At 44.5% G+C, this 25350-nt stretch overlaps 1 long non-coding RNA gene across 1 annotated transcript in view; it reads right to left on the bottom strand.

Moving 5' to 3' along the window:
* LOC128342366 (uncharacterized) overlaps window positions 1-25350 on the bottom strand; it is a 142288-nt gene that overhangs the window by 16530 nt on the left and 100408 nt on the right. The window lies entirely within an intron of this gene.

Here is a 25350-nt window from a genome sequence, read left to right as displayed (position 1 = left end):
AAAAGTATGGGTTGCTAACCCATGGGTGGTTAGCACCCTCACTCTGGGCCAACACAGCACCTCCCAAATGCAGTTATGGGGCTGCTGAAACCTCCATTCTTCCCTATGGAGAAAAACCTTAAAGCCACTTGTGGGTGCTGGGGTGGCCCAGAGTGAGTGGTGGTGTAATGCACAGAGGGTGCTAAACACCCCCATGGGTTGCTAACCCATGGGGTGCTGGGTTTTGTTGTCTCTGAAGTGTTCTGACTGTAGATTCTTTGGTAGCATATAAGATTTTCAATGACAAATCATGAATCCATTCTCATTGCTAACCTTAAAGACACATAAACACTTAAAAATCAGCCCTTTGCACAATTCCTTTCAAATAATTCTGAAAGCTTCCTTGCCCCCCTTGGGCACTACCACCCACCACACTCTGCTCTAGGCCACCCCTTTGCCCCCGACGTGAAGCTATACATTTGCTGAAACCTCCATTCTTCCCTATGGAGAAAAACCTTAAAGACACGTAAATTTCAAAAATCACTTAAAAATCAGCCTTTTGCCCAATTCCTTTCAAATAATTCTTGTAGCTTCCTTGCCCCCCTTGGGCACTACCACCCACCACACTCCACTCTAGGACACCCCTTTTCCCCCGACGTGAAACTATACATTTGCTGCAATCCTCATTCCCTATGAGGAATTCAAAAATACTTTTAAAATTCACCAATAATCAGAGGAGTGTCAGATTGCCTTGCGGTTTTGTGGGTGGTAGGCAACTCTGGGTGCCTATCACCCCTCCCACTTTTGTGCCCCTAGGTGCTCCACAATAGGGGATATGGGCTGGTTCAGGTCCCATTATACCCTATGAGAAAAATAATTAAAAATATTTCAAATATTCATAAAAAATCATAAGGGTCTCAAATTGCTTCGGGGTTTGGGTGGTTGTTGGCACCCATGGGTGCTCCACAGTAGGTAATAATGGGCTGGTTCAAATCCCATTATACCCTATGAGGGAAAAAATATAAATAAATTTCAAAAAATCATTAAAAATCGTACGAATGTCTGATTGCTTTGGGGTTTGGGTGGCTGGTACCCATGGGTGCCAGCTACCATCCCACACACTTTTGGAGGTTCAAACTGGTCCAAACTGGTTTGAATCGAACCACCCCCAGTTTGGTTCGAATTTGAACCTGCAGCTCAAACCTGATGGCTGGTTCGGTTCAAATTTGAACCATCAAACCACCCTGGTTCGAATTAGAAACGATTCGAGTTTGAACCAGTTCACACATCCCTAATGCCTAAGTCTGATTCGATACAGAGGAGGATTGGCTTGATTCAGTTAATGAAACTTCAATTCTGGCCTGAACCAGCAGACTGGTTCCGTACCAGTTCAGTCCAAATTGAAGCAACTGTTACTGGCCTGGGCTGATTTACTTCCAAAGTGATTTGGGCACCAATCAGTCCGCCATCTCACCACCCTCCCTTGATCCCTGTAGGTACTTGGGACAGGTGCAGGGTTCCATGAGAATTGTAGTTTCCCCCCAGAAAAGATGAAACCTGTGCCTTTTCTAGGACTGCCAGGGAAGAAATAAAAATAAATACCTCTGGGAGTCATTTTTAAATGATACTGCAGAAGACGCTGCTACCTTACTGCACTTGGATAAAAATAAAAAGCCAGCCTGTCTCCTGCCTTTGCCCAGTAATTATCTACAGGAGTCAGGGGAGAGTGGCCAGGTAGGAGTAAGGGCTGAAATTTTGGTTCTGAATCCAGCCAAAGTGATGAGAAACCTCCCTATGAATCCCAAGGTGGGCCCCGAGACTATCCATAGCAAAGCATATGCCTAAGCCTTAAAACTGCAGAATCAATAACTGGAATAGTACCTCAAAAGGTGTATCTGAACAAGTCATTTTTTACCTGCCAGGTCAATGCACAAAGTTTCATTGTGCAATATTTCTTGTGTAGTATGTTTTGCACATTCCTTAAGGAAAGTACAGATTTATACCAGCATGTGGTCAGCATATTGAAATCAGCTTTAGGGCTCTAAGAGTCTTAAATTGGAGCCTGGTGAAAGAATTTTGGCAGGACAATCAAGTGAGAATCAGTACATTGCAAAAGGACATTAGACTGACTGAGAATGCCACAGAAGAGGGTTGTTTAAAACAGGGATCCTCAACGTTGGGCCCCCAGATGTTCTTGGACTTCAACTCCTATAATCCCCAGCCAAAGGCCACTGGGCCTGGGGATTATGGGAGTTGAAGTCCAAGAACATCTGGGGGCCCAACGTTGAGGATCCCTGGTTTAAAATACTCTGCTGAAGCAGCAGCACATCCTTTCCAACTGTTCATAGTACATTAAAGTTCAGAATAGAAAAGGGGTCTGGATTTGGTGCATGCCTTTCAGAGATCACACCCTTTGACTTGGGATTCCTGTTCCATAATCTCTGAGTAGTGAGGGTGGGAAATTGCTGCAATTGCATCCTGCATTCTGCAATTGTTGTTATATTACTTGTCTTCCTGGAATGAAGAACTAAGAGCAAGATTTCAGACTAGGCCCAAATGCAAAGAGGAATGGTCAAGTGCAATTATGATAAATACATGTTTCTGGACAGACCCCCTTTTTGACAGGCCTCATTTGGAATACTATGTTCAGTTCTGGTCACCATAACTCGAAAAGGACATTATGGAATTGGAAAAGGTGCAGAAGAGAGCAACCGAGATGATCAGGGGCATAGAGCACCTTCTTTAGGAGGCAAGGCTACAATACCTGGGCTTTTTAGCTTAGAAAACAGATGAATGAGCAGAGACGTAACAGAGGTCTATAAAATTATGCATGGTATGGAGTGGAGAGAGATAGTTTTTTATACCTCTCATATGGGTCATCCCATGAAACACTGTTAAAAAATTTAGGATCTACAAAAGAAAGTACTTTTTCACACAATGCATAACTAACCCATGGAACCCTCTGCCACCAGATGTGGTGGCAGCCACCAATCTGGATAGTTTTAAGAAGGGCTTAGATAAATTCAGGGAGGGCAAGTCTATCAACGGCAACTAGTCTGAGGACTATAGGCCCCTTCCAGCCTCAGGCAAGGTGCCTCTAAATACCAGTTTCAGGGCAGCAACAGCTGGAGAGAGATCATGCATTCAGCACTTGCCTGTGGGTTCCCCAGAGGCATCTGGTGGACCACTGTGTGAAACAGGATGCTGGACTAGTTAGGCCTTAGGCCTGATCCAGCAGGACTGTTCTTATGTTATGTTTTTATGGAGGGTAATTGCCCAGGCCCTCATACATGGAGGACACCACATTATGACCGAGAAACAATACCAAGGCCAGCTCCAGGTTGTGGGGGAGAATGGCAAGAAGCCCATGTAGTTGCCCTCTTCTGGCTTTGCCACTGCCAGAGATAGAGCACCTTCCCTTTCTAGAAAGAGGAGCTCTTTTCCTTCCCCTTTTCAGCTGTGCCACGGCCTGTGGTGACTCTCCCTCTCTTCCTTTGCCAGACAAGAAGCAGGAGGCAGTGATTGCTGCTTGCCATCAGATAACCAGTGATGGCAGTTACTAGTAGTTGCCACTGTTAGGGCAAGAGAACAGGTGATTGGCTGCCACTCTAAGCTGCCATTGCAAGCTGCTCATTCTTGGCTTGCTCATTCAGTGGGGCTCCTCCTTGGTGCCCCTGGGCCAGTCATAGTGAGTCACTGAGAAAATGAGGAGGCAGGCTGCTGCTAACAGTTGCTTAGAGAACTGGGATGGGAATTGCTAGCACAACAGCAGCATACAAATAGGTTCCTCCTGCCGCCACACAGGAAATGTTACACATGAGTAAGCTCATAGTTTCCAATGGGCCGACTCACAGAAAACAGCTGCTGAGTGATTTGAGCCACTCAGCACTTGCAGCAGGATCGCTGGAACACTGGAAACCCCCTCCAGCACAGGAATAGTTGCAGGGGGTTTAAAATAGCTACAAATCTGAGATGAATGTCCACATCTGGGAACCCTGCCATCCAGTTTTGCTTTACAGATGTCACACAATGACCCAGGTTTGAAGTTACTGGTCTGTTGCAATCTGGTATATCTAGGGCAGAGCTGCTCAACTCCAGCCCTCCTGCAGATGTTGGCCTCCAACTCCCATAATCTCTGGCTATTGGTCACTGTTGCTGGGGATTATGGGAGTTGTAGTCAAAAAACAGTTGGGGGATCAAAGTTGAGCAGGCCAGAACTAGGGTCTGTGACTAGATGGAAAAGAAGGACAATTTTACTTTTTATTTAACATATTTTTATACCGCCCAAAACTCACGTCTCTGGGTGGTTTACAACAAAGCAAGCAAGCAAACAAACAAACAAACAAACAGAAGAAGCTAAAACATTGGTTAAAATAAATGACAACAAAAATTAAAATACCAGTTAAAACAAAGTAAATGATACAGCAAAAGTTAAAACACTACAACAATTCAAACCTTAAAACATTTTAAACAACGTTAAAACTATTAAAACAATATTTAGTTAAAAGCCTGGGTGAATAGATGCATCTTTAAAGACCTTTTAAAAGTTGTCAGAGATGGGGAGGCTCTTAATTCAGCAGGGAGCATGTTCCAAAGCTATGGGGCAACAACAGAGAAGGCCCGTACCCGAGTAGCCACCTTACAAGCTGGAGGCAACTGCAGATGGACCTCTCCTGATTATCAAAATGGGTGGTGGGGTTCATAACGAAAAATACGTTCTCTGATTGCTCTGAATTCCTGTGGTGAGGATTGTTGCTCTAAATTCCTGTGATGAGGCATGAATGTGTTTTAACAAGAAGGTCTCTCTTGTTTAATGTCAGCTCACAAAATCTGTCACTAATTCCTCACTTTACAATCTATCATATACTTTCCAAAGTCAAATACTGAAATAAAATATCAAAATCCAAAAGGCAAATAATAAAAAATCAAATATTATTACATATCCAAAATGGATATATAATATTAAGCAAGGAGTCAAGTAAATATTCAAGCTATTAAATGAGTATTTGTCATCACAGTTCAGAATGGGAAATATTTTTGAAACAAACTGATTTCTGATTTGGTGATAACACATTTTGATGGGTGAAATAGCATCGCTGCTGTGCAAGAGCAGAAAATCCTTCATCTCACACACAAGGAAAGGGACAAGAATTAGGTTTGACTGCATCCCCATATACCTTATACCTTTGTTTTAAGCTCAAAACAAAATGCAAATCCCCAGCACATTTCATTAGAACAACTGGTCAAGCCAATTGTTCCGATGAAATGAGCTCAGAATGTATCAAGTGTTCCGAGCATTCCGAAAGACATTTTGGATGGCTGTTTTTCCGGGGAGAAGTGGTCATAAGAACATAAGAACATAAGAACAGCCCTGCTGGATCAAGCCCAAGGCCCACCTAGTCCAGCATCCTGTTTCGCACGGTGGCCCACCAGATGCCGCTGGAAGCCACAGACAGGAGTTGAGGGCGTGCCCTCTTTCCTGCCATTACTCCCCTGCAACTGGTACTCAGAGGCACCCTGCCCTTGATGCTGGAGGTGGCCCACAGCCATCCGACTAGTAGCCATTAACAGACCTCTCCTCCAAACCCCTCTTAAAGCCATCCAGGTTGTTGGCTGTCACCACATCCTTTGGAAGAGAGTTCCACAAGTGGATCATGCGTTGTGTGAAAAAGTACTTCCGTTTGTTGGTCCTAGAACTCCTGGCAATCAATTTCATGGAGTGACCCCTGGTTCTAGTGTTGTGTGAGAGGGAAAAGAATCTCTCTCTCTCCACTTTCTCCACACCATGCATGATTTTATAGACCTCTATCATGTCTCCCCGCAGTTGTCTTTTTTCTAAACCAAAAAGCCCCAGGTGTTGTAGTCTTGCCTCATAAGAAAAGTACTCTAGGCCCCTGATCATCTTGGTTGCCCTCTTCTGTAGCTTCTCCAGTTCAACAATGTCCTTTTTAAGATGTGGTGTCCAGAATTGTACGCAGTACTCCAAGTGTGGTCGCACCATAGTTTTGTATAAGGGCATTATATGTTAGCCGTTTTATTTTCAATCCCCTTTCTAATGATCCCTAGCAGGGAATTTGCCTTTTTCACAGCTGCCTTTTTCACATTGAGTCGACACTTTCAACGAGCTGTCCACCACAACCCCAAGATCCCTCTCCTGGACGGTCACCGACAGCTTGGATCCCATCAGCATATACTTGAAGTTGGGGGTTTTCGTCCCAATGTGCATCACTTTACACTTGCTAACATTGAACCGCATTTGCCATTTTGTCGCCCACTCCCCCAGTTTGGAGAGATCCTTTTGGAGCTGCTCACAATCCGTTTGGGATTTCACTACCCGGAAGAGTTTGGTATCATCTGCAAATTTGGCCACCTCGCTGCTTACCCCTGCTTCTAGATCATTTATGAATAAATTAGAAAGCACCGGTCCCAGTACAGATCCCTGGGGGACCCCACTTCTTACTTCCCTCCATTGTGAAAACTCTCCATTTATACCTACCCTCTGTTTCCTGTCTTTCAACCAGTTTGCAATCCACACATGTACTTGTCCCTTTATCCAATGTCAGCTAAGTTTCCTCAGGAGTCTTTGATGAGGAACTTTGTCAAAAGCTTTTTGGAAGTCCAGGTAGACTATGTCAACTGGATCACCTTGATCCACACACTCGTTGACACTCTCAAAGAAGTCCAAAAGGTTGGTGAGGCAAGATTTACCTTTGCAGAAGCCATGCTGGCTCACTCCTAGCAGGGCCTGTTCTTCTAGGTGCTTTACAATTTTATCCTTGAGGATGCTTTCCATCAATTTGCCTGGAACGGACGTTAGGCTAACTGGCTTGTAATTTCCCGGATCGCCCCTGGATCCCTTTTTGAAAATCGGTGTTACATTTGCTACTCTCCAGTCCTCTGGTACAGAGCCCGATTTCAGGGATAAGTTAAATATTTTAGCAAGGAAGTCAGCAATGATTTCTTAATGCCACCATATATTACAGACTGTGCCAGAAAATGAAATTTTGAACTCCTTACCCTGGTTAACTGTCTGAAATATATACTGTAAGAGACAGGAAAATCTCTCTCTCTTTTTTAAAGCCACATCTTTATAAAACCTGTCACCAATTCACTTTTTATCCTAATGAAAACAGAGAATTGAAATCTTCCAAAAAAACATAAGAACCTTCAGAATAGAATATTATAGTAGCAACACAATGTTAATATAAACTTAATAGAAGAAGTAGATTTCATTCTGTGTCAAAAGAATAAGCCACAAGTTCCTATTTTGCTCCTTATGCTAATACAGATGTCTTTAAAAAGAAAATTAGACAAAGTCATGGAGGAAAGGTCATGATGGCAATGTAGGACCTCCATGTTCAGAAGCCATATACCATTTGTTGGGGAAGCAACAGCTGTCACTGTACTTTTATTTCAGGGGGGCAGGGTGTTCTTACATTTTGTTCCAGCCCCTTTAGTTTCTTCTTTCTAAGGTTATAGGAGAGTTATGATATAGAAAAATTGAAGAACTTTGTGGGTGGAGTTTAATTAATTAATTAAGGGGTTTCTAGCTATTCTTCCATAATGCAAGCATCACAACTGAGCAGGTTTATTACTTTCATGTCCTGCTTATGAGCTTCCCAGAGACATCTGCCTGGTCACCATAAGAAACAAAACACTGGACTTGATTCACATTTGGTCTCATCCAGGAGAGTTCTAAAAGCCGTTCTTCTCCATTGCAGTGCTTACGGTGATTCAAAGTGCCAGTTTAAGGAGTATAGCCATCTCTAGAAATTCATTATGGGATCTCTCTTCGCATCTGAATAATTCATTATATACGACTGCCTTCCCTCCAATTTCTCTTCAAAATCTCCTTTTCAGCATAGCCTTCCATTTGGCTTATCATCTTCATTCCCAACTATAACCAAACTTTTATTACATGTAAGTCATTTGCCCACATTCATCCTTTCCTACCCTTGGCTGTCTGGCAAATTGTCTGACCATACATCCATACATCCATCTTTCTGTCCTCTCCCACACTCTCCCATTTCCTCATGGTTTAATTAAGATTGTAAGTTCATTTGGAGCATTGATGCCTACGTAGCTCAGGGGAGTAGCTATAATTTATCTGATGGGTTCAAAGAACCCAGGCACCCCAGCTCCTGAGGGCCTCCCAGGTCCACCCCTCCCTATTTTCTTCATTATCTCCCTCACTCTGAGGGGCCACCAGGGAGAAGGGTGAACATGAGCCCCCTCTCCCCTAACGACACCCCTGCTCATTATGACTGCATGTATACTGAAGTTGCAATATAAATTCACCATTATACTCTTATTCTTCCTCATGAAGTTTACTACCCACCCACCCACCTCCCTCCCTGCCTTATTGCACCACCAGGCCCCAATGAAGACAGGACATGCTTAATGGGAGTAAATAAGGGCCACGTTATTATTGTACAGTGAGGACAGACTTGCAGCAAGGTCCCACCCAATCAGAGGGCGGGGACTGCTCCATGTAGTGGCCCTTCCTAGTGAAGAGCGTCCCATACCAGGGCGAAGGGCCGGGTCCTGATTCAGTCAGGCTCCATGTCCTGACCTCATCTCACCATGAGGCTTCCCCTGCTGGGGGGTGTGTGTGTGTGTGTGTGTGTGTGTGTGTGTGTGACCAGACAACCCCCCAACCCAAGCTGCCAAGGCCCTGAGCTGGTGAGCCATGCCACCCCCCACCCCCCAGGAGGGTCCATTCCCAGCCCTCTGAACTGCGAAACCCTGTCAGGCTGTTCCTTGCTCCCCCCCCACCAAACTGGCCCTCCAGCCAAACACTGATCTCTGAATCTGCCTGCCTTATTTCCTTCCTTTGGCTTCTTTCTTTCTTTCTTTCTTTCTTTCTTTCTTTCTTTCTTTCTTTCTTTCTTTCTTTCTTTCTTGTCTCATATGGCTGTTAGCTGCATAACGTCCAGAATTTTAGCAGGGGAACCTCCCCATAACTTCCCCTCAATACCAGGAAAGCCATCACCTGTTAAATTTCTGCCAGTCAAGCAGCGATTAAAGGCACAGGAATCCTACTAGGAAAGGGTGGCATCCTATTTTCCATGTATATGATATTGTAGAGATGGGCTTCAGTTTATGGTGCTATCACCATTTGGTTTCTATTAACTACAGAAAGAACATATTGGCTGAAATTAAAAAAAAATCATCCTTCTTGTTTCTTTAGTCTCTGTACCTACAAGCAATGTTGCAAATGCTATGGAAATGTGGATTCCCAATTATCATTAGCCAGCTGGTGAATAGTTCCCCTCCCTATACAACTACTGTTAAGTACAGGCTAACAGACACTTCCTTCATGGGAGAACTGCAATCCCCAGTTCTTCCAGGTAATGTTCAAAGCTATGATCTGTATACCTTCCTTAGGGGAAGATGCAAGCGTTATCACAGGATGTCACACAAAAGAGCAAAGGGGAACTTCGTCTTTGCACTCTTACGCTTCAGTGTGTTCACATCACATCTGAAGCTACCTAAGGGCAGAGCGGGATGGTTAGTGAGGGGCAAAGTGGATAATTGCCTCATTTCCCACACATGGAAGGGGGCTCCATCCAGGGCTGTAGCAAGGTTGGAGTGGGCCCAGAGACAAGATTTTAAAATGGGCCCCCCTCACTGAAGTTATATATATACACACACACACACACACACACACACATACACGGCTGGGGGAGTCAGTCATGTGACGTCTCTGGGGGCCCCCCAAGACAGTGGACCCCCAGACAACTGTCTCCCCTTGCCCTATTATAGTTACGCCCCTGGCTCCATCCCAAGTATGGTTCAGTACTTGAAATGGTCAGATTGAGCCTTTTCATTCAAGGCAGTACAATCAGTTAAAATATATCCCCAAGATCAAGAATTATTTCAGTATTTGGGGCAGGGGCATAGCTAAGGGAGAGGGGGCCCGTGTTTGCCTCTCTCCCTGTTGCCCCTCAGAGTGAGGGAGATAATGAAGAAAATAGGGATGGATGGGGGGAGGCCTCAGGAGCTGGGGCCCCTGGGTTCTTCATATGTTCTTATTGGCTACTAGTCTGGTGGCTGTGGGCCACCTCCAGCCTCAGAGGCACGATGCCTCTCAATACCAGTTGTAGGCGAGCAATAGCAGGAGAGAGGGCATGCACAAACCTCTTGCCTGTGGGCTCCCCAGAGGCATCTGGTGGGCCACTGTGTGAAACAGGATGCTGGACTAGATGGACCTTGTGCCTGATCCAGCAGGGCTGTTCTTATGTTCTAACCTATCTGCTCAGTTATAGCTACACCCCTGATTCAGGATTCTTATATTGACACAGGATGCAGTGGCTGACATATTGCACAATATTATGTAGGTGGTGGAACATAACATATATGCAGTTGTATTAGAGTACTGTTGTGCAAAATGGAGTTGTGTGACAAAATGGAGTTGTGTGGCCATTATATATAATAGCTGCACTGTCATGCAACTAAGTTTGTGCCATTTTTGCACTTGTGAAACAGTGCTGTTGTGCAACTGCACAAACTTTATGTTCCACTGTTTGCATATGTTGTACAATATGCCAGCCAGAGAGAAGAAATAGCGGGAGGGCTCAAATGAACATTCTGCCTCCAGGTCGTTCAGAGTATTAAAAAGGGCCTACCTAAGCAGAGGCGTAACTAGGGAAAACGGCGCCTAGGGCAAGCACTGAAATTGCGCACACACACACACACACCCACATACATCTGACTGACACACATGTTTCAGAAAACTTTTCTAAGATGCCTTAAAATTTCCAACCAGCATTATCCACGAATTCCAAAAGTCAGAGGCCCACCACACAATTATCGCTATGAACAACCCTACAAGACTTTTTCTAAACTATGATCTTTGCCACAAATGTAACTTACGGTTGATAAATAGAAACCATAAAGTTATTCTGGAATTAATCATAATTACCTCCATCATTGAACATGTTAGCAAGCCACAGTTTATGTCTATTGATAGACTAGCACTATAAATACAACATATAACTTGTTTCCAGAGCAGATGCCAAACTGTGCAAGGTAGTTAGTTCAGCAGGTCACCAAAAAGGGTCTTCCAGCTAGTTCAAGTGCTGTACACACAACAATGAGTCTATGGATGCCAAATAGGCCATTACATTTCTGATGATTCACCAGAGGAAGAAAAATGCTCTCTGCACTTATCAAAAATAATAACCTGAAGCAAGATACAGGGCTAGTTGACACAAGATGTTTTGCTAACACATGAGTAGTCTCAACAATCCTCTACACCACTCATAGAACCCTAGAATCACAGAATGTTAGAGTGCGAAGGACACTGAAGGTCCTTCAAAGTCCTCCCACTGAGCCAGTGTGGTGTAGTGGTTAGAGTGTTGGACCAGGACTGGGAAGACCTGAGTTCAAATCCCCATTCAGCCATGAAATGCACTGGGTGATTCTGTTCTGGCTGATCTACCTCCAGAGGGAACAGACCCACCATCCCCACGAAGCCGGAAAGCTCTAGGGGACCCGCCGGCTGCAGTCCGGACCAACCCGACCCAAGAGCAACGAAAAGAAGAGCACCTCCAGGACGCTGTCGCTGCTGCTGCTTTGGTCCTCGGTCGCTACCCGCTCCTCCTTGTGCATACCTGGGGAAGCCGGGGGTGGGGGGGTTTCTCCAAGACTTCGGAAAGGCTTTTCCAAATGTCGCACAACCACCAGAGACCAAAAAACAACTTCCAGCCAATAGCCTTGCTCATCAAAACTTGTTGTCCAATTAGGAAACGCCTCCGATAATCGAGAGTGAATCCTGCCTACGCACCCCACTATTGGAGACCAGCAGTTCCAAGTAACCAATAGGGATTCTGCAGGAGCAGACAATAACAGATTCGGAGACTGAGCCGGCCCCAGAGATAGGAAAGCTCTAGAGTAACATTTGTGGCAAACTCAAGCTATTTTCCCCCCGTCTCGAGGCGGAAGTGAGAAGCTGCCTATGAAGAACAAAGAACGCAAGGATTTTATTGCAGCTGTAATTGGATACAGATATGTCGTTGTCCTGTCCCAAACAAAAAGTACCAGCGAAGGCAGCCGTTCCTGCTCAAATTGACTCTCAAGTCTTATTTCAGGTGGGAAATGTGCTTTCCCACCATCACCCCAGTTCTTAAACATGTAAAAATAGTCCTGCGGATACAAATTCCAGAGCCAACACAATTATCCCCAGATTGTAGGTAACGGAGGCCAAGAATCGCTGCAATATACTCCATACTGTAGATTAGAGATGAGGCTGCTGAGGTTGGCTTGGAATTGGAATCCCTGTTAAAAATCAGATCCCTTCCCAAACTCTAACCCAGCTCTGTTGCATGCGCAAGCCTTGTACCGTTGTGTGTTTATAAAGTTAAAATAAATACACATTAATACAAAAGTTTACTGAATTTCTTCACTAGTGGTTTGCTTTTGTTTTTAGCAGCACTCATTTTCGCCCCAACGAAGATGTCACTCTCGCCTCTTTCTATATTTATGCCAAAGACTGGCTAGGAAAGGCGGGCAAGAGGGGCGTTTGCTGCTGGGTTATTTTCTCTTCCCGCCGTAGCTCCTGCTGTGACTGAGCCGTCAATCATAGGCAGGATTTCAAACCGGGCTCCGTCTCAGAACAGCCAATTAAGAGGTGAAGATGATGCCTTTAAGCACCAGTTGTCTTCCGTTCTCAAGCAGTTTGTGGTGTGTAGTTATCGCTCCCTCTCCACCGCCGGGCTTCTCTAGAGGTGGCTGGTGTGGACGGTTGGCTGCTCAAGCGCTCGGTCGGTCTGTGTGGCGGCGGCAGCAAAAAAATTTTGGCGGGGAAAAAATTTCGGCAGCAAAAAAAAAATTTGGGGAAATTTTCGGGGATCGGCGGGGGCACTTTTTGGCGCCCCCTAGCAAGTGGCGCCCAGGGCACGTGCCCCACTGCCCCCTATTGTTACACCCCTGTACCTAAGGGTCACTTCTGATGACCCCCTATTGATGTTAGTTAGCAGTGGTATTTAGTAGGGATATGAAAAACATTTTGAGCTCAGAATGTTCCAACTCAAAATGAACTCTTTAGAGTGTTCCAAACTTGAAACAAAACACCCTTCAAATTAATGGCCTGTTTCAAGCTTGGAACAGAATGACCCTGTGCTGAGTCAGAATATTTCAAGCGTTCCAAGAGCCATTTTGGAAGACTGTTTTCCCAGGGAGAGCTGGTCTCCTGATTGGGGTGAGTGGGTAGAACAGGCCTCCACTCTTAACTTAATGCATCGGCCTGCATTGGAGGGCTGGTCTACCAAAATCGGCAGACCGATTAGGCTGATAGGTAGCATTTTGAAGTCCAGGACCCCCAAGGTAGCATTCTCAGAAATGCTACCTGTTCCACATGCAAGTACAGTGAGACAGGCAGAGCTGAGGGGTTTCAATGCGTGGATGAGATGTTGGTGCCGGGTGAAGGGGTTTAGATTTGTTAGGCACAGGGACACATTTTGGGGCAAGCAAGGCCTGTACAAAAGGGATGGGCTGCACTTGAACCAAGATGGAACCAGACTGCTGGCACTTAAAATCAAAAAGGTTGCAGAGCAGCTTTTAAAATGACACCTGGGGAACATCCGATGGGAACTGGGCAGTATCCCGTTTGGCAAAAACCATCCTTTAAAGTGTGAGGATGCAAAGAATTCAAATAAAACAGGAGGGGACAGAGCACAACCGCATAAAGAGCAGATGGGAGCCTGTGCCAGCAGGTCAAAAGAATAGCATACATCAGGGGAGATATTCAGTGTATAGGTGCTTGTATGCCAGTGCCAGAAGCCTCCGAGCCAAGATGGGTGAGCTGGAGTGCTTGGTTGCTAACACAGAAATAGACATAGTGGGCATAACAGAAACATGGTGGAACAGTGAGAACCGGTGGGACACTGTTATCCCTGGGTATAAACTCTATAGAAAGGACAGGGAGGGGCGCCTTGGAGGAGGGGTAGCACTGTATGTTAAAGAAGGGATAGAATCTAACAAGCTAGAAAACCTAAGTGGACTGGAGTCCTCCACAGAAACCCTGTGGGTGACTATACAAGGCCAGAAAGGAAACATGCTACTGGGGATGTGCTATCGCTCTCCGGATCAAAATGCTGACAGTGACTGGGAGTTGCAGGAGGAAATCAGAGAGGCGTCAAGGAGAGGCAGGGCTGTAATTATGGGTGATTTCAACTACCCACACATAGACTGGGTAAATTCACATTCAAGTCAGGACAAAGAGGTCAAATTTCTAGATATGCTAAATGACTGTGCCCTAGAACAGTTGGTCATGGAGCCGACCAGAAAGAAGGCGACCTTGGATCTAATTCTGAGTGACACCCAGGACCTGGTGCGTGATGTCAGTGTCATCGACCCTTTAAGGAACAGTGACCACAGTGCCATCAATTTCAGCATACATGCAGGGAGAGAATCACCAAGGATGTCTAACACAGACATTTTGAATTTCAGAAGAGGAAACTTCTCTAAAATGAGTATGGTGAAAAGAAAGCTGAGGGGGGAAATCAGGAGAGTCACTTCGCTCCAGAGTGCATGGAGTTTACTCAAAACCACAATACTAGAAGCCCAGTTAGATTGTATACTCAACAGGAGGAAAGGTACCACTAAGTCCAGGAGGATGCCAGCATGGCTAACGGGTACTGTCAAGGAAGCCATAAAAGGGAAGAAGACTTCCTTCCAAAATTGGAAGGCCTGTCCAAATGAAGAGAACAGAAAGGAACACAAGCTCTGGCAAAAGAAATGCAAGGTGACAATAAGGGAGGCAAAAAGAGAGTTTGAGGAACATTTAGCCAAAAGTATCAAGGGGAATAACAAAACTTCTTTAAGTACATCAGAAGCAGGAAAACTGCCAGGGAGGCAGTTGGACCATTAGACAATGAGGGAGTGAAAGGGATTATTAAGGAGGATATGGAGGTTGCAGAGAAGCTGAATGAGTTCTTTGCATCTGTCTTCACGGCAGAGGATACTGAGCATATACCTGCTCCTGAACCAGGCTTTTTAGGGATGGAAGCTAGAGAGCTGAGTCAGATAGAAGTGACAAGGGATGATGTTCTAAACTGTCTGGAAAAACTGAAAGCTAACAAATCACCAGGGCCGGATGGCATCCATCCAAGAATCCTCAAAGAACTCAAATGTGAAATTGCCGACCTCTTTGCTAAAATATTTAACTTATCCCTGAAATCGGGCTCTGTACCAGAGGACTGGAGAGTAGTAAATGTATCACTGATTTTCAAAAAGGGATCCAGGGGCGATCTGGGAAATTACAGGCCAGTTAGGATGGCATCCTCAAGGATAAAATTGTAAAGCACCTAGAAGAACAGGCCCTGCTGGGAGTGAGCCAGCATTGCTTCCGCAAAGGTAAATCTTGCCTCACCAACCTTTTGGATTTCTTTGAGACTGTCAACGAGTGTGTGGATCAAGGTGATCCAGTTGACATAGTCTACCTGGACTTCCAAAAAGCTTTTGACAAAGTTCCTCATCAAAGACTCCTGAGGAAACTTAGCGGTCATGGGATAAGGGGACAAGTACATGTGTGGATTGCAAACTGGTTGAAAGACAGGAAACAGAGGGTAGGTATAAATGGAGAGTTTTCACAATGGAGGGAAGTAAGAAGTGGGGTCCCCCAGGGATTTGTACTGGGACCGGTGCTTTCTAATTTATTCATAAATGATCTAGAAGCAGGGGTAAGCAGCGAGGTGGCCATATTTGCAGATGATACCAAACTCTTCCGGGTAGTGAAATCCCAAACGGATTGTGAGCAGCTCCAAAAGGATCTCTCCAAACTGGGGGAGTGGGCGACAAAATGGCAAATGCGGTTCAATGTTAGCAAGTGTAAAGTGATGCACATTGGGACGAAAACCCCCAACTTCAAATATATGCTGATGGGATCCGAGCTGTCGCTGACGGACCAGGAGAGGGATCTTGGGGTTGTGGTGGACAGCTCGTTGAAAGTGTCGACTCAATGTGCGGCAGCTGTGAAAAAGGCAAATTCCATGCTAGGGATCATTAGAAAGGGGATTGAAAATAAAACGGCTAACATTATAATGCCCTTATACAAAACTATGGTGCGACCACACTTGGAGTACTGCGTACAATTCTGGACACCACATCTTAAAAAGGACAATGTTGAACTGGAGAAGGTACAGAAGAGGCAACCAAGATGATCAGGGGCCTAGGGCACCTTTCTTATGAGGAAAGACTACAACACCTGGGGCTTTTTGGTTTAGAAAAAAGACAACTGCGGGGAGACATGATAGAGGTCTATAAAATCATGCATGGTGTGGAGAAAGTGGAGAGAGAGAGATTCTTTTCCCTCTCACACAACACTAGAACCAGGGGTCACTCCATGAAATTGATTGCCAGGAGGTCTAGGACCAACAAACGGAAGTACTTTTTCACACAATGCGTGATCCACTTGTGGAACTCTCTGCCACAGGATGTGCTGACAGCCAACAACCTGGATGGTTTTAAGAGGGGTTTGGATGACTTCATGGAGGAGAGGTCTATCAATGGCTACTAGTCGGAGGGCTGTGGGCCACCTCCAGCCTCAAAGGCAGGATGCCTCTGAGTATCAGTTGCAGGGGAGTAATGGCAGGAAAGAGGGCACTCCCTCAACTCCTGTCTGTGGCTTCCAGCGGCATCTGGTGGGCCACTGTGCGAAACAGGATGCTGGACTAGATGGGCTTTGGGCCTGATCCAGCAGGGCTGTTCTTATGTTCTTATTTTTTTTAATCTCTGGAGCCGCAAGATATTTTAAAAAACCCCATGGTGCTGCTATAATTGGCACCTATCAATTTTCTAGTCATCAAGGGTGTACTAAGGAATCTGAAAAGGCTACCAGCAGAACATTTAATGTGCAAAAATGTTTTTACCATCATGATCTCAATTAAAAACAAAAAGATTAAAATGTCATCCTTCATGGTTACAGAAGAGGTTCTTATGTCATCCAGAGAACAGGATTTGCTCCATCTGTCCTTTGTCCACAATTTCCCATAGTATAGGTGTGCTTAAGCACAGGAACTTTTCTTACCCTGGAGAAAAAAACGGGTTTGACATTGTGGGGAATAAACCTCCATCTTCACTCTGTCTTTAGTTCACTCAATGTCAGAGATGCTTTATTAAATCAAGCAATTGCAGGGGCTGAGAGCAAAGAGACAAGGCACTTCCTGTTTTTCCATTTCTCAACAACCACATAAATCTCTCTCTCTCTCTCTCTCTCTCTCTCACACACACACACACACACACACACACACACACACACACACAAACACACACACACGTTTTATGCTTTCAAGCAACAAGAGCATGAGAAAGAAGATGCACCCTAACATTTTGCATAACCATATAAGCAACTTTATATGTAGATGTGGCCTTTGCACATCTAACAAACTTTCCTGCGGTTCACAATTTTTCTGGTTTTTTACTGTTTCAGCATGTTCTGGTCTTTTCCAGCACTCCCCCACCCTCCTCCTGCATCATACACATTCTTTTCAGTCACGTATCAAGTCCTGAGAAGGCCGCTGGGTCTTAAAATGTCAGACGTTTGACTGGTAGGGTTGTGCATTTTGTATTATTTCTGTTTCAATTTGTACCAAATCCAAATCAACCACATTTTGTATTTTGTCTGAAATTAAGCCTTCCGGATCAGTTTTGTTTTGTATCCAAATTAATCCGCATCTGAATTTGAATTAATTAATTCAGATTTAAAAATGGGTGATGTGGTCAAAAGAGTGGATGGGGGTTATAGTGCCCAATGAGTGGAAGCTACCACAAAAATTTCAAAGGAACTGGGCAAACTGCTGCTTTTTGGTTAATTTTTGAAGTTTGCACGTCTTTCAGATTTTCTCCATAGGGTATGATGTTGGTTTCAGGAAAAGTATAGCTTCACGTGGGGTGGGGGGAAAGGGTGGCCCAGAGTGGAGTGTGGATGGTGGTAGTGCCCAGTTGGTGCAAGGAAGCTACCACAATTTTTTCATAGGAATTTGGCAATGGGCTGATTTTTAAAGAATTAATGAAGTTACATGTCTTTCAGATTTTCCTTGTAGGGTATAATGGAGGTTTCTGCAGTCCCATAACTCCACTTGAGGGGCACTGGGGTGGCCTAGAGCAAGTGGCGGTGTAGTGAACATAGGGTGCCAAACCATGAAGTACAGGGTTTTGTTGTTCTAGAGGTGTTCTGAGAGTAGATTTTCTGGTAGCATATGAGAGCGTATTCATGGTTTTTTAAATTAAAAATCTCATTTGCTACCAGAGAATCTAAACTCAACACCTCAGAAACAACAAAGCCCAGTACCCCAATGGGTTAGCAATCCAAGGGGTTGGTTGGCACCCTCTGTGCACTACACCATCACTCGCTTCGGGCCATCCCAGTGCCCCACAGGTGGAGTTATGGGGCTGCTGAAACCTCCGTTATTCCCTATGGGGAAAAAATCTTAAAGATGCGTAAACCTCAAAAATTCCTAAGAAATTAGTCCTTTGCCCTATTTGTAATCTGAGTGCACCACCCTTGGGGCACTGCCACCCAACCCACTGTTTTGCCCCTGAAGCCCCACATAAACAAGTTGAAAGAGTGAAGAGAATGACCAATGAGCCAGCTTGGTGTAGTGGTTAGAGTGCTGGACTAGGACCGGGGAGACCTGAGTTCAAATCCCCATTCAGCCATGATACTAGCTGGGTGACTCTGGGCCATTCACTTCTCTCAGCCTAACCTACTTCACAGGGTTGTTGTGAAGAGAAACCTAAGTATGTAGTACACTGCTCTGGGCTCCTTGGAGGAAGAGCAGGATATAAATGTGAAAAAATAAAACAAAACTGCCTTGGTACTATGGAACAGCTTCAAATGTTCATTTAACTGAACTGGAGTGAGCTGCAGCCCAAACAAATCAGCCTACTGTTCAGAATTGTTGAGATTTATCATCACTGCAATTAAGAAAGTGCAAAACCATGGATCATGGTTACAAGAAAGAGAGAAGCAACTAAGATTCCTGGGGATGTCAATAGATTGACAGGTGTGTTCCCCACTCCCCTCCTTTTGTCTCCTGTAGTCCCATGTGGATGACCTGTCCCTGCAATGGCAAAAGTTGTGAACACCTGGCTTAGACATCATGTCCCACCAAATTACATTGTGGCCTAAATTACATTAGACTGCTCAACTTGGGCATCAAAACTTAGACACCACTATAACTCATAAAAATCAGAAGAAAAACAAAATAGCTCTTCAAAAGAGCCCTGAACAAGTCAAGAGATTCTTTCTAAACCTTTGGAAAGGAAAACCTCAGAACTTTCCTCAGAAACCTCAGAAAAATTTCAGAACTTTCCTAACCAGCTTCTCGAAAAGCTTCTCCACACAATTTATACCATAGCAATAGCAATAGCAATAGCACTTACATTTATATACCGCTCTATAGCCGTAGCTCTCTAAGCGGTTTACAATGATTTTAGCATATTGCCCCCAACATTCTGGGTACTCATTTTACCGACCTCGGAAGGATGGAAGGCTGAGTCAACCTTGAGCCCCTGGTCAGGATCAAACTTGTAACCTTCTGGTTACAGGGCGGCAGTTTTTTACCACTGCGCCACCAGGGGCTCATGGCTTTTAGCAAGAGCTTTGGAATTGCATTGAGCTCCCAAAGATATTTAGGTATTTCTGTCCCAAAATGCTGTCTTCCAAATCCCTTTGCATGGTCAGTTTGCACTTCAATCACACTGAATATAACACATACTTAAGTAAACCATTCATGCTCAACAGCTTTTTGCATATCTTATCTTCTGCTAATCACTCAGTGCCTCAGTTGGAGTGGAGAGAGTCAGAGAAGTCAATTTCAACTGCAATGCTTTTCCGAATAACAAAGCATTCTGTCTGAAACAAAGTCATTTCAATTTGGAAACAAAAATCTCTGTTTTTTAGTTCTTGATTTTGTTTTGGTTACAAAACCTCCAAAATTGCCATTTTTGGGCACAAAATGTTTTGTACCCGAATTGAAATGCACAAGTCTATTGACTGGTCTGGGAAAGGGATTTTCATGATTCCATAAGATCTTCTAAATGCCTATTAAAAGAACTCTTGTATATCTGACTGCCCTTCAAAAGTGAGTGCACAATGTGCAGGGCTGAAGTGGGTCTCAAAAATTTAATGACCATATTGGATGTACTGTATTTTACATTCTTTGGAGAGGTCCTATACAGCACTGATCCTCGCTTTTCTCTGCCAATATATAGACAGCAACATTATCCCAATGGAGATTGTAAGCTTGCACCAGGATTCCCGATAACAGGAAATCCCATAAGCATTGCCATTGGCCAGAAAGTACAGTTCCTTCTAGACAAAGAAGAGGTTGACATGCTGGGAGACCACATTTACTGGGCTGACCAGCAGTTGAAAAAATATGGATGACGGTCTAGCTGGAAGCGTTTGATCTAGAAAATACCGGCATATATTTCTGAGCATAGATTGAAAAGCATCTCTAATTATAATCCAGAAAAAACTAAAACACAAAACTATAGGAAACATCACCCTACAAAGAACTGTGAAAATATAACTGCTTGCATTTTCTGACACACATTGATATTATATTGCTAAAATGAACTTTAATTCAGCAATGCGCCAAACTGATTTAAGTTGGAATTTAATGGGCTTTACTTCCAAGTAAATCTGCTTAAGATCTGGGCATCCAGGTGCCTATCTAAGCGCCCACAGATGTAAGTTTTGGGCAGTATAAAAATATGTTAAACAAACAAATAAATATATCATGGGTACCAGTCTCAATAGGTTTGCTACACTCCGTTTCTAGAATGATAGCTGTTTGAGTGTGTATGTTCTCCATGTTCTAGTCTATTTCTCATAGCCTTTTGAAATTGTCAAATGCACATGTTAACCACTATGTCACAAGAGGTTCTGATGAAGCCTTAAAATCCATTTTTTTCCTTTTGTTCTCTTATTCCACCTACATAATTAAAGATGCTGAAATCTTCAAAGATGGACATGATATTAACCAGACAGATAGCAAAGTCTGCTAATATATATGGCATGATGCTTTTAAAAAATCCTCCAAGATACATTAAAAATTGATTCTCTCTTGTCGCAGTCAACAAAATAATTGTACATCTCAGTAATTCTCCCTAGAAAGAACAAGACTGTGTTGCTGTGGCATTCTCTCAGTTTTTAATTAAATTCATTTGGAAAGATTGTGAGGGAAAGTCAGGTTAAGCCAAGTTTAATTTGACTTTCAAAAAAGCATACATTAACATGTCAAATCAATTAAAATATACCACTAAAATTTCAGTAAATAATTGACTCAAAAGCCAAACAAAGTAACATATAATCAACCTAGATAATTATGACAATAATTCAAATATTCAGTAACAATCCAGGTGAATGAATAACTCAAGGATTTGGGGGGTTTAATGTTCACATCGCTCGTATGATATTGCTAATCTGTTTCTGTTCATGAGTCATAGACCATATTCAGACTAGGAGTATGCATAAAACCGGTTTGCCTGGTTCATTTCGAGTCCAAACTGGACTCGAACCAAACTGGGCATGGTTAGTTTTGTCCCCCCCCCCCAAAAAAAAAACCAACAACAACAGACCCCTGGCTTGGCTCAAATTTGAGCCAGTTTGGGGGTTCGAAAGACTTTAAAAACAACAACACTGAATCCGGTGGTTTTCGGGGGTGCCTCATAAGAAAGGGCCTAGAGCACCTTTCTTATGAGGCAAGACTACAACACCTGGGGCTTTTGGGTTTAGAAAAAAGACAACGGAGCGGAGGCATGATAGAGGTATATAAAATCATGCACGGTGTGGAGAAAGTGGATAGAGAGAAATTCTTCTCCCTCTCCCATAACACTAGAACCAGGGGTCATCCCATGAAATTGCCAGGAAATCTAGGACCAACAAATGGAAGTACTTTTTCACACAACGCATAATCCACTTGTGGAATTCTCTCTGCAAGATGTGGTGACAGCCAACAACCTGGATGGCTTTAAGAGGGGTTAGGATAACTTCATGGAGTAGAGGTCTATCAACGGCTACTAGTCGGAGGGCTACAGGCCACCTCCAGCCTCAAAGGCAGGATGCCTCTGAGTACCAGTTGCAGGGGAGTGACAGCAGGAGGGAGGGCATGCCCTCAACTCCTGCCTGTGGCTTCCAGCGGCAACTGGTGGGCCACTATGCGAAACAAGATGCTGGACTAGATGGGCCCTGGGCTTGATCGAGCAGGGCTGTTCTTATGTTCTTATGTGCTGCCATGGCTGCCAGGGGTGGGGGGGTGTTCTCTGCCATTTTCCCCACCCCCTTTGGGCCATTCCAGCCCTTTTTCCAGTGGCAGTGGCAATTTTGTAGACCACTATGCATGCACCTTGGCCATTTGCATGGCCTGGGCTATGACCCAGAAGATGGGTTGAAACCCCTTGGAGAGGGTGCTGCAGGCAGGAGAGGCTGAAACTGCCAGTGTGAAGTAGGGGTATGCCTACATCTGAATTTGGTTCTGCGAACTGGTTTGGTCCAGTTTGGCCCAACCATAAACCGGTCCTATGGTTCGAGGTCCGGTGAGGGCGGCACTATGTCATGGCACAGACTTCTGACTCAGAAGTGTCAGAGGAGGAACGGGAGGATTTGCCTGCTAGTGAGGGTTCAGAGGCACAGCAACAGGATTTGGTATGGAGACCAGACTCTGGAGCTGAGGAATCGGAACAGCTGCCAGACATAAACCCTGATCAGGAGCAGGCTGATCAGGAGGAGGCTGGGATTTCACTTGTCTTGAGAAGATGTCTCAAAAGGAAAGTTCAGTGGGAGACACGCAGGCGTAGGAGATAACAAGAGAAGAAGCAGAAGTGCTGACTCAGGGAAGCCTGGTTGGCTGCTGGTTCTCTTGAGCCATATATCAAGCAGTCTGTGATTTCAACCGATGCTGTTAGCAACTTTTGCTGACCGTGGACCGTGTTCTATTTTGAATTCTCAAATTTTCCAAGTTCCAGTTTGCCCTTGTTCTGTTCTTTCCTGCTCTGTGTTCTTGTTCCGTGAATTCCTTGCTCTGGTCTCCTTTGTTCTTTTCATTCCTTGCTCTGTTGTGTTCTTTTCAGTTATTACTCAGTTATTGTTAGAGGGGGGTACCTAGTTCAGTTCAGGGGACTTGATTCATTTACTATTTTCTTTGTGAGCCTCATGTTTTCCTTCATTCAGCTTCACTGCTACTTTCGGTTAACTCACAGGGGAGTGCTGAAGGGGGTTGTAAATCCTGTTGGGTTAGCTGAGCTAACAGATTTACGACATACAAGTGGGGTGGTGATCTGCACCCTTAAAAGTAAGTAAGCAGGTCCTTACCAGTGTGACTGCCATTCCAGGCAGCTCCAGGCATCATGCTGACCACGCAAATTACCTCTGTGCACACACGGAGTTCAGAAGCTTTTTTGCATGGTGCTTTTTCTTTGAAACTTCCCTGGAAGGGAGTGTATGCTTTCACACTCTGGCCAGATTCTCGCTAAAGTCCCTGTGAGATCTTTGGGAGCGCTTCACCCACAACTTGGATTTTTTCTTCTGAGTTAAAGCTTAGCCCACTTTATGTCCCACTTTAAGCTGTCTCAGCTTTTAAAAACTTGTTTTTAAATTGTTTTGGCTATTTAAATTGGTGTTGTATGATGTTTTAATTGTTAATTATTATTTTATGCAGTTTTATAATTTCTGTTTTAATTGTTAATTGATTTTAATGGTGTTTTAATGTAAGTCTTTTGGAAGGGTGGTATAAAAATAAATAAATAAATAAATAAAGTGTGGGGTAAAAAACACACCTTGTATTTCAGTCGCTTTTTCAGGACAAAAAAAGAGCAGCTGCCAGTCACGCTTTTGAGATGCAAGCTCTTAAGATGCAAATCGGAAGCTGCCTTCTGTAATGCAATGATTTTTATTTGAAGTGGCTTTTTTGCTCCTGGCAAACTCTGAGAGCTGAAGCACTGTGTGGAAAACTCCTTGGTGAGTGCTGGAGCCATGCTGCCACCATGCTCAGGCTGCTAGGGAGCGCCGCTGCACCAGGAAGCAGCCCCGAGTGGTGGTCATGCCTGTAAGGACCTGCTTACTTAATTTTAAAGGTGCTGCTTACTGCCCCGCTCCACCAGCACCATCCTCACCAGCCCTCAAATTGCCATACTGGTTCATGGTTGGGCCAGACTCGACCAAACCGGTTTGTGGAACCGAGGTTTGGTTCAAATTTGGACTGGGCCATGAACCTCCAACTGTGCACACCCCTAGTGTGGAGCAGAGACGGAGCCAGACCTGCTGCAGAAAGGAAGGAAGGCCTGGGGAAAGGCAGACCTGAGAGCTCTGGCAAGGCTTTTGTTACGGCCTATGTCTAGTGCTAGGCTAGAAGGTTTTGTTTATTCCTACTCTTATTTGTTCTGTTTGCTCATTTGGTTATTGTAGAGCTCTTGTGTATATTCTTACTGTTTTGAGTTAAACTATTTTTTATTTAAGTAAACGTTTCACTAGCCACCTAATGGCGCAGCGGGGAAGTAACCTGCCTAGAGAGCAAGAGGTTGCTGGTTCAAATCCCCACTGGTATGTCTGCAAGACTATGGGAAACACCTATATCGGGCAGCAGCGATATAGGAAGATACTGAAAGGCATCATCTCATACTGTACGGGAGGAGGCAATGGTAAACCCCTCCTGTATTCTATCAAAGAAAACCACAGGGCTTTGTGGTCGCCAGGAGTCGACACCGACTCGACAGCACAACTTTACCTTTAAAGGTTTCACTGTTTTGATTCTACTTTTGATTCTACTCCGTCTATGCTTCCTATGCCACACCTAATTGCCTAACCACTCTATTTTGTGTGAGTTTTGAGATGAAGGTCTAAAAGGCCAGTTGGTAGATCCAGCCAGAGCAGTAAAGAAATCTAGCTGGTGGCAATGGATTGATAGATCACGGGGTTGGTCGAGACCGGGCCATAACAGGGTGCTACTTCAGTCCTGTTGGCAATGGAAGACCCCACACATATGCAATTGAAGGTGAAAATTGCAGAACAAAAATCCTTGAGCAGCAGCTCTTTTGTGGAGCACCAGCTGCCATCGTGTAACATTTTTCTTCAATTAAAAATGGGGAAATTGGAGACTTCTGTTTATAGGACTGTCCTTAGGGCATGGCAAGCAGGGTGACTGTCCCAGGCCCTGCTCTTTTGACCCCAATTATAATTAACTGGAAGGGGACCCCACACTGGCTGATTTGCCCCGGGCCCCGCACCCTGCCAGGGCCCTCTAAGGACAGCCCTGTCTGTTTATTTACGTACTCAAGGAACATAGGGAGCTGTCTTATGCTTAGTCAAATCATTGGTCCATCTAGCTCAATATTGTCTATACTAGTGTTTTCCCATCCCTCCCTGGA

The sequence above is a fragment of the Hemicordylus capensis genome, chromosome 2 (assembly GCF_027244095.1).
Source record: "Hemicordylus capensis ecotype Gifberg chromosome 2, rHemCap1.1.pri, whole genome shotgun sequence".
NCBI lineage: Eukaryota > Metazoa > Chordata > Lepidosauria > Squamata > Cordylidae > Hemicordylus > Hemicordylus capensis.
Note: the sequence above shows the minus strand (reverse complement) of the source record. Positions and strands in the feature narration are given on the sequence as shown.